This window comes from Anomaloglossus baeobatrachus, chromosome 2 (genome assembly GCF_048569485.1).
Source record: "Anomaloglossus baeobatrachus isolate aAnoBae1 chromosome 2, aAnoBae1.hap1, whole genome shotgun sequence".
Classification (NCBI taxonomy): Eukaryota; Metazoa; Chordata; class Amphibia; order Anura; family Aromobatidae; genus Anomaloglossus; species Anomaloglossus baeobatrachus.
Window position 1 is genome coordinate 344467168 of NC_134354.1, and position 15160 is coordinate 344482327.

A 15160-nucleotide genomic window follows, 5' to 3' on the forward strand; every position below is an offset into this window, starting at 1 on the left:
AAAACATAATCCCATATTATAACAATCCTGTTTGTTTCAAAATTTATAGTTCCCATAAATACAAAAGCAAACGATTAAACTGTGTAGAAAAAAGTAACACATTCAATGTAAACTTCAATTTAAGCAATATCCCTTTGTAGGAATAAAACTGGTAAAATATGTAATAAAAATTGTAAATGTTTCATTACCAAAAACACTTTTCTTCAGCAATAAAAAGGCCCCATCAGTTACAATTCTGCTCTGCTTGCCAATACACAGTAACTTTCCAGAAGGTTTCATAGTGTAGTAGTCATCACATCTGCTTAACACTGGTTCAATCCCCAGTAAAAGCAATCTGTTCTTGGTGTTGAAATAATACCCTATCAAACTACACTATATGAAGTTCTTGACTTTGTTGCCGAATGATGGGATGTTTTGGCTTCCATCACCAACAGAACTAATAATTTTTTTCCCCTGGCGGTCAAAACTCGTTTTCAATTGCCATTGCTTTGCAGGATTTCACAGGTTTCATAGTGTAGTGGTCATCACGTCTGCTTCACACGCAGAAGGTCCTGGGTTCAATCCCCAGTGAAACCAATCTGTTTTCGCTGTTGAAGTAATTTGCTATCAACCTGTAATATATAAAATTCTTGGTTTCGTTGCCAAATGACAATACATTTTGGCTTCCATCACAAAGAGGACTACTATTTTGGGTTTCTTTTTTATTGTCCATTTTAGCAGAAAACATAATCCCATATTATAAAAATCCTGTTTGTTTAAAAATATATAGTTCCCATAAATACAAAAGCAAACGACTAAACTGTGTAGAAAAAAGTAACACATTCAATGTAAACTTCAATTTAAGCAATATCCCTTTGTAGGAATAAAACTGGTAAAATATGTAATAAAAATTGTAAATGTTTCATTAACCAAATACACTTTTCTTCAGCAATAAAAAGGCCCCATCAGTTACAATTCAGATCCGATAGCCAATACTCTATAATATTCTGTCAGATTTCATAGTGTAGTAGTCATCACGTCTGCTTAACACTGGTTCTATCCCCAGTAAAAGCAATCTGTTCTTGGTGTTGAAATAATACCCTATCAACCTGCAATATATTAAGTTCTTGGCTTTGTTGCCGAAAAACAGGATGTTTTGGTTTCCATAACCAACAGAACTACGAATTATTTTTTTTTCCCCTGGCGGTCAAAACTCGTCTCTAATTGCCATTACTTTGCAGGATTTCACAGGTTTCAAAGTGTAGTGGTCATCACATTTGCTTGACACGCAGAAGGTCCTGGGTTCAATCCTCAGTGAAACCAATCTGTTCTTAGAGTTGAAATAATACTCTATCGAACTACAATATATGAAGTTCTTGGCTTAGTTGCCGAATGACGTGAGGTTTTGGCTTCCATCACCAATAGAACAACGAATTATTTTTTTTTTCCCCTGGTGGTCAAAACTCGTCTCTAATTGCCATTACTTTGCAGGATTTCACATGCTTCAAAGTGCAGTAGTCATCACGTCTGCTTCACACTCAGAAGGTCCTGGGTTCAGTCCCCAGTAAAAACAAGCTGTTTTTGCTGTTGAAGTAATTTGCTATCAATCTTTTATATACAAAATTCTTGGTTTCGTTGCCTAATGACAATACATTTTGGCTTCCATCACAAAGAGAACTACGATTTTGGGTTTCTTTTTTATTGACCATTTTAGCAGAAAACATAATCCCATATTATAAAAATCCTTTTTGTTTCAAAATATATAGTTCCCATAAATACAAAAGCAAACGACTAAACTGTGTAGAAAAAAGTAACACATTCAATGTAAACTTCAATTTAAGCAATATCCCTATGTAGGAATAAAACTGGTAAAATATGGAATAAAAATTATAAATTTTTCATTACCAAAAATACTTTTCTTCAGCAATAAAAAGGCCCTGTCAGTCACAATTTTGCTCCGATAGCCAATACTCTATAATTTTTTGTCAGGTTTCATAGTGTAGTGGTTATCATGTGTGCTTTACATGCAGAAGGTCCTGCTTCAATCCCCAGTGAAACCTATCTGTTCTTGGTGTTGAGGTAATACTCTATCAACCTGCAATATAAAAAGTTCTTGGTTTTGTTCACGAATAACGGGGTGTTTTGTCTTCCATCACCAACAGTACTACGAATTATTTTTTTTTTTCCCCTGGCGGTCAAAACTAGAGATGAGCGAACCGGTCGTGGTTCGGCTCGAGGTCGGTTCGCCGAATGGAGCTCCCGTTCGAGTTCGGTTCGTCGAACGTTCGACGAACCGAACTCGAACTGCATAGGAAACAATGGCAGGCATTCACAAACACATAAAAACACATAGAAAACACCCTCAATGGTGTCCAAAAGGTGACAAACAACTCACAACACATAACAAACACATGGGAAAGTGACAAGGACATATACTCATGCGAAAACAAAAGTGGTGGACAAGGAAAAAGAGGAGGACACACAGATATATGAGTATATGCAAGGAAACATCGATGCCATTACTGTGCAACTTGAGCCCTGCTCATTTTAGGCTTCCAATCTGGATAAATTGCCTGAGATTGCCACGTACGCCTTGGGGATCTTGTCGTGTCCTGCAGCCAGCGTTCTCTCGGAACCTTTCTTCAGTGCTGCTGAAGGTCTGCTGGCAGATAAGCACACGTGTCTGTCCACTGACAATGTGGACATGGCTCTTAGAGGACTTTTCTTCCCCTGGGTCACCCAAGGGACGGGAAAGGCACGCTTATTTTTGAGAGTGCTTCATGCAAAGCATCTTTTTCTTTTTCAAAAGGGGGGTCAACTGATGCCAGTCAAGTGGGGTGTGTGTGGCCCAATTAGTGTCAACGAGGGAGACTGTGGTTGGCGTCCCCTCGCTGTGTTTCTAAAAGAACCAAGATGAACAAGTCATGGCTCTCAGAGGACTTTTCTTCCCCTGGGTTAGCCAGGGGATGGGAAAGGCACGCTTATTTTTGAGAGTGCTTCATGCAAAGCATCTTTTTCTTTTTCAAAAGCGGGGTCAACTGATGCCAGTCAAGTGGGGTGTGTGTGGCCCAATTAGTGGCAACAAGGGAGACTGTGGTTGGAGTCCCCTCGCTGTGTTTCTAAAAGAACCAAGATGAACAAGTTTTGGCTCTCAGAGGACTTTTCTTCCCCTGGGTCAGCCAGGGGATGGGAAAGGCATGCGTATTTTTGAGAGTGCTTCATGCAAAGCATCTTTTTCTTTTTCAAAAGGGGGTCAACTGATGCCAGTCAAGTGGGGTGTGTGGCCCAATTAGTGGCAACGAGTGAGACTGTGGTTGGAGTCCCCTCGCTGTGTTTCTAAAAGAACCAAGATGAACAAGTCGTGGTTCTCAGAGGACTTTTCTTCCCCTGGGTCATCCAGGGGATGGGAAAGGCACACGTATTTTTGAGAGTGCTTCATGCAAAGCATCTTTTTCTTTTTCAAAAGGGGGGTCAACTGATGCCAGTCAAGTGGGGTGTGTGTGGCCCAATTAGTGGCAACGAGGGAGACTGTGGTTGGAGTCCCCTCACTGTGTTTCTAAAAGAACCAAGATGAACAAGTCATGGCTCTCAGAGGACTTTTCTTCCCCTGGGTCAGTCAGGGGACGGGAAAGGCACGCGTATTTTTGAGAGTGCTTCATGCAAAGCATCTTTTTCTTTTTCAAAAGGGGGGTCAACTGATGCCAGTCAAGTGGGGTGTGTGTGGCCCAATTAGTGGCAACGAGGGAGACTGTGGTTGGCGTGCCCTTGCTGTGTTTCTAAAAGAACCAAGATGAACAAGTCATGGCTCTCAGAGGACTTTTCTTCCCCTGGGTTAGCCAGGGGATGGGAAAGGCACGCGTATTTTTGAGAGTGCTTCATGCAAAGCATCTTTTTCTTTTTCAAAAGGGGGGTCAACTGATGCCAGTCAAGTGGGGTGTGTGTGGCCCAATTAGTGGCAACGAGGGCGACTGTGGTTGGAGTCCCCGCGCTGTTTTTCTAAAAGAACCAAGATGAACAAGTTTTGGCTCTCAGAGGACTTTTCTTCCCCTGGGTCAGCCAGGGGATGGGAAAGGCATGCGTATTTTTGAGAGTGCTTCATGCAAAGCATCTTTTTCTTTTTCAAAAGGGGGTCAACTGATGCCAGTCAAGTGGGGTGTGTGTGGCCCAATTAGTGGCAACGAGTGAGACTGTGGTTGGAGTCCCCTCGCTGTGTTTCTAAAAGAACCAAGATGAACAAGTCGTGGTTCTCAGAGGACGTTTCTTCCCCTGGGTCATCCAGGGGACGGGAAAGGCACACGTATTTTTGAGAGTGCTTCATGCAAAGCATCGTTTTAATTTTGAAAAGGGGGATCAAGTGATGCCAGTCAAGTGGGGTGTGTGGGGCCCAATTAGTGGAAACGAGGGAGACTGTGGTTGGAGTCCCCTCGCTGTGTTTTACATGATTTTCGAAGGGCATGACATGCCTAAGAGGTTGAGTTTCATCATCTGCAACTTGTTGGCAACAGAAAGGCTGCCTTTACACCCTTTTGAGACCGAGGATTTTCGAGACCTTATGCCCATTGTAGTGCCCCAAGAGCCGATGGCCAGTCGTCACTCCTTCTCCAAGAAAGGCGTGCCCGCGCTACCACAGTAGATCGCACACAACCTCACCGATTCCTTGAGAAACTCTGTGTGTGACAGGGTGCATTTCACCACAGATACTTGGACCAGTAAGCATGGACAGGGGAGTTACATGTTGCTGACTGGGCACTGGGTAACTATGGTGAGAGATGGAGAAGGGTTTGCTGTACAAGTCTTGCCGTCCCCACGACTTGTGTGTCAATCCTTCCTCTGTATGTACAAGTTCCTCCACTGCTTCTGCCTCCTCAACCTCGTGTGGGTCCTCCACCTCGGCCCAAACCCTGTGTGGTCAGTCCACCCTTCCTTGTAACTGCGCCCAAGGAATCCCAGACACCTCCTTACTATGCTGGCAGCAGAGCTCAAGGCCATCAGGCGGTCAAATGTTTACTTTGAAATGTAGGGGAAATGTGAGACACCGCTGAGGAATTGTGGACGGTTAGCTCTGGAGAGTGAGACCGAGTTTCATCAATGGTTGTCTCCACTCAACCAGCAGCCAAGGAAGGTCGGGTGCGACAATGATGCAAACCAATCTGCGACCCTTTTTCAGGGCAATGTGGCACACGTGCTTTGTATGGCTCACGTGTTGAACCTGGTTGTCCAGCAATTTTTAAAACACTATCCCGGCCTACATGGCCTTCTGCAGAGGGCACGGTGTAACGCCTGCCTGGATCGACACACTCAGATGGGCTGTAAAGGATAGGCTAGAGGCAAGCCACTCACCAAGCTGGACACCCAGAACCCTGAAACCCTTTAACCCCTATACAGTGATTTGGAATTACAAAGGGCCCAAGTTGATCAATACATGTGGAAGGCTGCAGTTCCAGAGAATAGTAGTCATGCAGGGTCAAAAACATTAATTGAGGAAGAGGAACAGAATGGGATGGCCAGGATTTAATCAGAAAACAAGCAGAGGTGAAATGCGGATCGGCCACCGAGGTACATAAACAGCAAGCAGGAAAAGTAGTCAGGTAACAAGCACACAAACTCATAAAACTGAACTGGGGGTAATAGTAACAAAAGGTTCATAGCTTTGTCTGGCAGTGGTCTGCAGACAGTAGGGGCCTAAAAAAGGGTGTGGTGTCTTCCCATTGGTTGTAGCTGAATGATGGTACTTCATCTGTGAGATACCCACCACCTACATTCAGTCTGTGGCTTTGTATCTGTCAAGGTAACGCAACCCAGTGGGTGACCATAACCTGCGTCCACCTGCGCCGCAGGCATGGACTCCTTTCCCCTCATCAGCACTATGCACGAAAGGAACACGTTGTCACCTGGCGACCGGAGTACAAATTGATTGAGTGGACTACGTTGGTGACTTAACAGCCGTGTGCGGCAATGATGCAAACCTGTCTGCGGCCCTTCGTCAGGGCAATGTGACACACGTGCCTTGTATGGCTCACGTGTTGAATCTGATTCTCCAGCAATTTTTAAAATACCATCCCGGCCTACATGGCCTTGTGCAGCGGGCACGCTGCTATGTGCTCACTTTCATCCTTCGCACCCAGCAGCTCAACAACTTTCATCGCTCCTGAAGTCTTAGGGTCTGGCGGTTAAACGCCGGAAATGCGATGTTCCGACACGCAGGAATTGGAATCTGCTCATGTTGCAGCGTCTGTGGAAGCACCGCAGAGCCCTGCTGAAATACGGTATGATGTATACCCTGGGCTAACTTGATCCAGAGGTGGTGCAGATCACGCTGCTGGAGTGGTGTGAGATCAAGGACCTATGCACCCTTCTACACAGTTTACAAATGTCGACGAAGATGTTTAGCACTAGCGATGCCATTCTCAGCGTGACAATTCTGGTCATCTACAAGATGGAGCACACTGTAAGCATTATTCGGAGTCAGGTGTTGGTCCAAGAGGAAGGGGAGGAAGTACAGGAGGAGTCATATGCAGAAGGCATAATAAGATGTACAAGGTCCATACGTTGAGCGGCACCTAGGCGGCAGTCATGGTGGGGGATAGGGATTAACAAGGGCGCATAGTATCAGCAAAAATTGTTGAGGAAGGTGCAGGAGCCCATGAAGAAATGTAGGACGAACTTGCGATGGGCATGAAAGACTCAGCAGATGAGTGAGAGCTTGCTCACATTTCGGTTGTGCGAGGTTGGGGGGAGAGGGCAGAGGAAGGAGGCACGATTCTCACCTCTCTGCCACCAATAAACCAGGACTTGGTCCTCCTGGATGCACAAGACACATGAGCGCCTTCTTGCTGCACTACCTACAACATGACCCTCGGATTGTACGAATTCGAAGTAATGCTAACTACTGGGTTGCCACACTGTTAGATCCCCGGTACAAGACAAAATTTGGCGAAATAATATCAGCCATAGAAAGGGACGCACGTATACAGGAGTATCTGCAGAAGGTGGTACAGATTCTTCGATCTGCTTTTCCAGTAAACACCAGTGCTGCACAGAGTGAATCTCAACGCTTTGTCATGGATAGGAGGAAATGGGCTTTTACTTGTCCACATCTGAGGGACCGAGGGCTGGCTGCTGGGCTGAGATGGCATTGAGTACGGTGTCCCTGCAGAGTTGCACTTTTGGTCATATACCAAATGAGTTGAAAAAGGACAAATGCTGGTGGAAAGGGGAACAGGTGTGTTGGAAAGGGGAAAAAAGTTTTTGTGAGTGGGTTTGGTGGTTAAGCAAAAGTAACATTTGATGAAGAAACACCATCTGTTACGGTGGGACTGGCAGATTTGGATAAGGTGGTATATACTATGTTACCGGTATATAACGAAAATTAATAAGAAAAGAAAGAGAAAGGTATATATCCCCATCAGCAGTCAATGTCCACCGTGCTCCCAGATGGAAAAGGAGAGGTTGGCAAATGGAAGGTTTGGTGGAGGATACAGATCTGTGTGGCTATGAAACTAATAGTTGCCTGAACCGAGTTAGACGCCACTCGGATCTTGAGACTGGGAGCCCTGTTAGCGTCACAGGGTCCACATGCCCACCCAGCCCAGGAACTCCCTGTTTACATCACAGGGGCCATTGAGTACGCTGACCGTGTGCATTGGGGCCACACCTGTGGACAGCAGGCGCATCAGCAGCAGCAGGCCTGTTAATGCCACTGGGCTGCACAAGCAGGACTTGAAGGACAGGAGCTGGTCTTAACCGTTCTGCGTTACCAACTGTGGTGGCGGCCTGCATCGACGCCCTATCCCTGCCTACCTCTGGCCTAAAGCCGCAATGGGTTCAACACATGGAGGTGTGCTCTTTCGGAGCATAATAGAAGACTGCGCACCTCCTTGTTGGCTCCAGTCCGTTTTATAACCTGGGTCCGCCCCAAACCAGGGTGGACCACAATGCACCTCCTGGAGACAAAAGCAGAGTGACACGTCATGAGTGGCATAACTAGCGTCCTATTTGGAACCACAACTTCAATAATGACCTCATGGCTGCCACAACACAAACACCTCACCAGTCATCGTCTGACCATCAATAATGAGGTGACAAGGCATAGGGGCGGGCCTCTGCAAGCCATTTGGGAGTGGCCTGGCCACATCGTCAGGACACCTGATGCCCTGTGGTCTATATGGGCCCCCCCACATCAGGGGCAGGGCCAAAGAGTTCATTACCGGACCTAGTTTCTGATGCAGTAAGTGCCTGAGCATGGTCAGTTGCATGAAATAGAGTCTCTGAAAAAAGAATATCAGCTTTAGCATGGTGTCTCGGCACAAAACAGGACTTAGACCCGGCACGGAATGCAAGTACCTGTGCAAAGAGGCTTTTCACACTAAGTGTGGGAGCATGCGCTGTATCCCGAAATGAAGACTTAGCGTCAGGAATGGCACAGTCAGGCAGAGCATACTCACTAGGCGAAACACTGTAGTTAGGCTGCAGCTGGGGTAAATCGGCACACGCATGCGCACTAGCTGCCTCTCCACACTTACAAGTGGAGGAGAAATTGCTCTTCGGGTGTGGACTTGGAGATGCTGTCTATAAACAGAAGGAAAAGCTAAAGAAAGCCTCACTTTCTATCCCTCCGAATTATCAAATGCAGCAATGAATTCCCTGAGTTTGCTATAACATTAGCGTAGCAAAATGTGCATGAGGGTGTCCTGCACAGGTGCTAGAAATAGCTTGGCACCAGTGGGACAATAATGGAATACAACATCCAGTTCTATAATGCCACTAAATGGCAGTATTTTTTGCTATCAATATAGCTTATTAAAAACAGGGCAGGAGGGTGTCCTGCACAGGTACTAGAAATAGCTTGGCACCAGTGGGACAATAATGGAATACAACATCCAGTTCTATGATGCCACTAAATGGCAGTATATTTTGCTATCATTATAGCTTATTAAAAACAGAGCAGGAGGGTGTCCTGCACAGGTGCTGCACATAGATTTGCACCAATGGGCCACTAATTGAGTACAACAGCCACTTCTTGTATGCCACTAAGTTTACTCAATTTTTGGTATTATAATGTCTTAGTAAGTAACAATGAGTTTGAGTGTGCAATGCAGGCAGACGTGCTGCAAATATCTTTGCACTAGTGGGACTATACAGAAGTCCAATAGCCACGTTTAGGATGCCACTAGGTTCACTCAGTGTTTGCTAGTATAATGGCTTAGTAAGAATGAGTTTGAGTGTGCAATGCAGGCAGACGTGCTGCAAATATCTTCGCACTAGTGAGACTATACAGAAGTCCAATAGCCACGTTTAAGATGCCACTAGGTTCACTCAGTGTTTGCTAGTATAATGGCTTAGTAACAATGAGTTTGAGTGTGCAATGCAGGCAGACGTGCTGCAAATATCTTTGCACCAGTGGGACAATACAGAAGTCCAAAAGCCACTTTTATGATGGCGCTAAGTTCACTCAGTGATTGCTAGTATAATGGCTTAGTAACAATGAGTTTGAGTGTGCAATGCAGGCAGACGTGCTGCAAATATCTGTGCACTACTGGGACTATACTGAAGTCCAATAGCCACGTTTAGAATGCCACTAGGTTCACTCAGTGTTTGCTAGTATAATGGCTTAGTAAAAATGAGTTTGAGTGTGCAATGCAGGCAGACGTGCTGCAAATATCTTTACACTAGTGGGACTATACAGAAGTCCAATAGCCACGTTTAGGATGCCACTAGGTTCACTCATTGTTTGCTAGTATAATGGCTTAGTAACAATGAGTTTGAGTGTGCAATGCAGGCAGACGTGCTGCAAATATCTTTGCACTAGTGGGACTATACAGAAGTCCAATAGCCACGTTTAGGATGCCACTAGTTTCACTCAGAGTTTGCTAGTATAATGGCTTAGTAACAATGAGTTTCAGTGTGCAATGCAGGCAGACGTGCTGCAAATATCTGTGCACTAGTGGGACTATACAGAAGTCCAATAGCCACGTTTAGGATGCCACTAGGTTCACTCAGTGTTTGCTAGTATAATGGCTTAGTAACAATGAGTTTGAGTGTGCAATGCAGGCAGACGTGCTGCAAATATCTTTGCACTAGTGGGACTATACAGAAGTCCAATAGCCACGTTTAGGATGCCACTAGGTTCACTCAGTGTTTGCTAGTATAAAGGCTTAGAAACAATGAGTTTGAGTGTGCAATGCAGGCAGACGTGCTGCAAATATCTGTGCACTACTGGGACTATACAGAAGTCCAATAGCCACGTTTAGGATGCCACTAGGTTCACTCAGTGTTTGCTAGTATAATGGCTTAGTAACAATGAGTTTGAATGTGCAATGCAGGCAGAGGTGCTGCAAATATCTGTGCACTACTGGGACTATACAGAAGTCCAATAGCCACGTTTAGGATGCCACTAAGTTCACTCATTATTTGCTAGTATAATGGCTTAGTAACAATGAGTTTGAGTGTGCAATGCAGGCCGACGTGCTGCAAATATCTTTGCACTAGTGGGACTATACAGAAATCCAATAGCCACGTTTAGGATGCCACTAGGTTCACTCAGTGTTTGCTAGTATAATGGATTAGTAACAATGAGTTTGAGTGTGCAATGCAGGCAGAGGTGCTGCAAATATCTGTGCACTACTGGAACTATACAGAAGTCCAATAGCCACGTTTAGGATGCCACTAAGTTCAATCAGTGTTTGCTAGTATAATGGCTTAGTAACAATGAGTTGGAGTGTGCAAAGGGCAGGAGGGTACAGTGGCAGGGTTGTGGGTCTCTGGGTAGAGGAAAGGAAGCCAGCCTTTCTATCCCTCCTAATGGGGAAATGCAGCGAGGAAATCCCTGACCTTAGCTACACAGACGCTGTCATCTTGTGTAGCTGTTAAACTCTGTTTTCAGGACCTGTCACCTATGGCTCTGACCCTGCCGGTATGAGCCCTTAAAAGGACTGATAGAAAGTGCTATCCCTATGCTGCCCAGCGCTGTGTATGGAGCGTATACAGCTGTATCGGCGATAGGAGCTGCGAGAGTGATGTCTGACACCAAGGACGCAGAAGGCAGATAATGGCGTGCTGGAGGAAAATGTCCGGTTTTATAATGCAGGGACATGTGACATGGACATCCTATCACACATGCCGTTGCTTCTCTGGCTAAAAGTCCACTTAGCTGTGTGTGTGTCTGGGATTGGCTGACATGCTGGCCCTCCCCACTACACGCGCGCGCTTAGGGAAGGAAGACAAGGAAAAAAAAAAAATGGCGATCGGCATTATCCATTTAGCAGTGATCTGAACGCGCTGTTCCCGCACACTATACACTGAAATGTCATAATAGTGTGAGTCACAGAGTGACTTACACTATTACAGCGGAAAGCCAGCTAGGAATTAGCTGGTTTTTTTGCTGCTAGAACCGTTCTCGAACGTATCTAGAACTATCGAGCTTTTATCAAAAAGCTCGAGTTCTAGATCGATCTAAGACAGCCCCCAAAATCACTCGAGCCGCGAACTGGAGAACCACGAACCACGAACCGCGCTCAAGTCTAGTCAAAACTCGTCTCAAATTGCCATTACTGTGCAGGATTTCATATGTTTTCTAGTGTGGTTGTCATTAAGTCTGCTTCACATGCAGTAAGTTCTGGGTTCAATCCCCAGTGAAACCAACCTGTTTTCGGTGTTGAAGTAATTTCCTATCAACCTGTAAGAAATGAAATTCTTGGTTTTGTTGCCAAATGACAATACATTTTGGCTTCCATCACAAAGAGAACTACGAATTTGAGTTACTTTTTTATTGACCATTTTAGCAGAAAACATAATCCCATATTATAAAAATCCTGTTTGTTTCAAAATATATAGTTCCCATAAATACAAAAGCAAACGACTAAACTGTGTAGAAAAAAGTAACACATTCAATGTAAACTTCAATTTAAGCAATATCCCTTTGTAGGAATAAAACTGGTAAAATATGTAATAAAAATTGTAAATGTTTCATTACCAAAAATACTTTCCATCAGCAATAAAAAGGCCCCGTCAGTGACAATTCTGCTCTGCTAGCCAATACACAGCAACTTTTCATCAGGTTTCATAGTGTAGTGGTCATCACGTCTGCTTAACATGTAAAAGGTCCTGGGTTCAATACCCAGTAAAACCAATCTGTTCTTGGTGTTGAGATAATACCCTATCAAACTACAATATATGAAGTTCTTGGCTTTGTTGCCGAATGATGGGTTGTTTTGGCTTCCATCACCAACAGAACTACGAATTATTTTTTTTTTCCCCTCGTGGTCAAAACTCGTCTCTAAGTGCCATTACTTTGCAGAATTTTGCAGGTTTCATAGTGTAGTGGTAATCATGTCTGCTTCACACACAGAAGGTCCTGGGTTCAATCCCCAGTAAAAACAAGCTGTTTTCGCTGTTGAAGTAATTTGCTATCAACCAGTAATATACAAAAAATTCTTGGTTTCGTTGCCAAATGACAATACATTTTGGCTTCCATCACAAAGAAAACTACGATTTTGGGTTTCTTTTTTATTGACCATTTTAGCAGAAAACATAATCCCATATTATAAAAATCCTGTTTGTTTTAAAATATATAGTTCCCATAAATAAAAAAGCAAACGACTAACCTGTGTAGAAAAAAGTAACACATTCAATGTAAATTTCAATTTAAGCAATATCCCTTTGTAGGAATAAAACTGGTAAAATATGTAATAAAAATTGTAAATGTTTAATTACCAAAAATACTTTCCATCAGCAATAAAAAGGCCCCGTCAGTCACAATTCTGCTCTGCTAGCCAATACACAGTAACTTTTCATCATGTTTCATAGTGTAGTGGTCATCACGTCTCCATAACGCGCAGAAGGTCCTGGGTTCAAAACCCAGTAAAACCAATCTGTTCTTGGTGTTGAAATAATACCCTATCAAACTACAATATATGAAGTTCTTGGCTTTCTTGCCGAATGATGGGATGTTTTGGCTTCCATCACCAACAGAACTAAGAATTTATTTTTTTTTCCCTGGCGGTCAAAACTCGTCTCCAATTGCCATTGCTTTGTAAGATTTCACAGGTTTCATAGTGTAGTGGTCATCACGTCTGCTTAACATGCAGAAGGTCCTGGGTTCAATCCCCAGTAAAACCAATCTGTTCTTGGTGTTGAAATAATAACCTATCAAACTACAATATATGAAGTTCTTGGCATTGTTGCCGAATGATGAGATGTTTTAGCTTCCATCATCAACAGAACTACATATTATTTTTTTTTCCCCTGGCGGTCAAAACTCGTCTCCAATTGCCATTGCTTTGCAGGATTTCACAGGTTTCATAGTGTAATGATCATCATGTCTGCTTAACACGCAGAAGTTCCTGGGTTCAATCCCCAGTGAAACCAATCTGTTCTTGGTGTTGAAATAATACCCTATCCAACTACAATATATGAAGTTCTTGGCATTGTTGCCGAATGATGGGATGTTTTGGCTTCCATCACCAATAGAACTACGAATTATTATTTTTTTTCCCTGGTGGTCAAAACTCGTCTCTAATTGCCATTACTTTGCAGGATTTCACAGGTTTCAAAGTGTAGTGGTCATCACGTCTGCTTAATACGCAAAAGGTCCTGAGTTAACATGCAGAAGGTCCTGGGTTCAATCCCCAGTGAAACCAATCTGGTCTTAATGTTGAAATAATACCCTATCAACCAGCAATATATGAAGTTCTTGGCTTTGTTGTCGAATAACAGGATCTTTTGGCTTCCATCACCAACAGAACTACGAATTTTTTTTTTCCCCTGGCGGTCAAAACTCGTCTCCAATTGCCATTGCTTTGCAGGATTTCACAGGTTTCATAGTGTAGTGATCATCATGTCTGCTTAACACGCAGAAGTTCCTTAATTCAATCCACAGTGAAACCAATCTGTTCTTGGTGTTGAAATAATACCCTATCCAACTACAATATATGAAGTTTTTGGCATTGTTGCCGAATGACGGGATGTTTTGGCTTCCATTACCAATAGAACTACGAATTATTTTTTTTTTTTCCCTGGTGGTCAAAACTCGTCTCTAATTTCCATTACTTTGCAGAATTTCACAGGTTTCAAAGTGTAGTGGTCATCACGTCTGCTTAACACGCTGAAGGTTCTGGGTATAATCCCAAGTGAAATAAATCTGTTCTTGGTGTTGAAATAATACCCTATGCAATTACAATACATAAAGTTCTTGGCTTTGTTGCTGAATGACGGGACGTTTTGGTTCCCATAACCAACAGAACTACGAATTATTTTTTTTTTCCTGGCAGTCAAAACTCGTCTCTAATTGCCATTACTTTGCAGGATTTCTCAGATTTTAAAGTGTGGTGGTCATCAAGTCTGCATCACATGCAGAACGTTCTGGGTTCAATCCCCAGTGAAACCAATCTGTTTTCGGTGTTAAAGTCATTTCCTATCAACCTTTAAAGTATGAAATTCTTGGTTTCGTTGCCAAATGACAATACATTTTGGCTTCTATCACAAGGAGAACTACGATTTTGGGTTTCTTTTTTATTGAACATTTTAGCAGAAAACATAATCCAATATTATAAAAAAACCTGTTTGTTTCAAAATATATAGTTCCCATAAATACAAAAGCAAACGACTAAACTTTGTGGAAAAAAGTAACACATTCAATGTAAACTTCAATTTAAGCAAAATCCCTTTGTAGAAATAAAACTGGTCAAATATGTAATAAAAATTGTAAATGTTTCATTAACCAAAAATACTTTCCTTCAGCAATAAAAAGGCCCCGTCAGTCACAATTCTTCTCTGCTTGCCAATACATAGTAATTTTCCATCAAGTATCATAGTGTACTGGTCATCACGTCTGCTTAACATGCAGGTCCTGGGTTCAATCCCTACTAAAAACAAGCCGTTTTCGCTGTTGAAGTAATTTGCTATCAACCTGTAATATATAAAATTCTTGGTTTCGTTGCCAAATGACAATACATTTTGGCTTCCATCACAAAGAGAACTACGATTTTGGGTTTCTTTTTTATTGTCCATTTTAACAGAAAACATAATCCCATATTATAAAAATCATGTTTGTTTCAAAATATATAGTTCCCATAAATACAAAAGCTAACGACTAAACTGTGTAGAAAAAAGTAACACATTCAATGTAAACTTCAATTTAAGCAATATCCCTTTGTAGGAATAAAACTGGTAAAATATGTAATAA

At 43.1% G+C, this 15160-nt stretch overlaps 3 non-coding genes across 3 annotated transcripts; all 3 read left to right on the top strand.

Moving 5' to 3' along the window:
- Window positions 1-503: 503 nt before the first annotated feature.
- On the top strand, window positions 504-576 carry TRNAV-CAC (transfer RNA valine (anticodon CAC)). The gene has a single exon. It is a non-coding gene; the product is annotated as a tRNA-Val (tRNA).
- A 653-nt stretch (window positions 577-1229) lies between these two features.
- TRNAV-GAC (transfer RNA valine (anticodon GAC)) lies at window positions 1230-1302 on the top strand. Its single transcript has one exon. It is a non-coding gene; the product is annotated as a tRNA-Val (tRNA).
- Window positions 1303-13521: 12219 nt separating this feature from the next.
- TRNAI-AAU (transfer RNA isoleucine (anticodon AAU)) lies at window positions 13522-13616 on the top strand. Its single transcript has 2 exons — window positions 13522-13558; window positions 13581-13616. It is a non-coding gene; the product is annotated as a tRNA-Ile (tRNA).
- Window positions 13617-15160: the final 1544 nt, after the last annotated feature.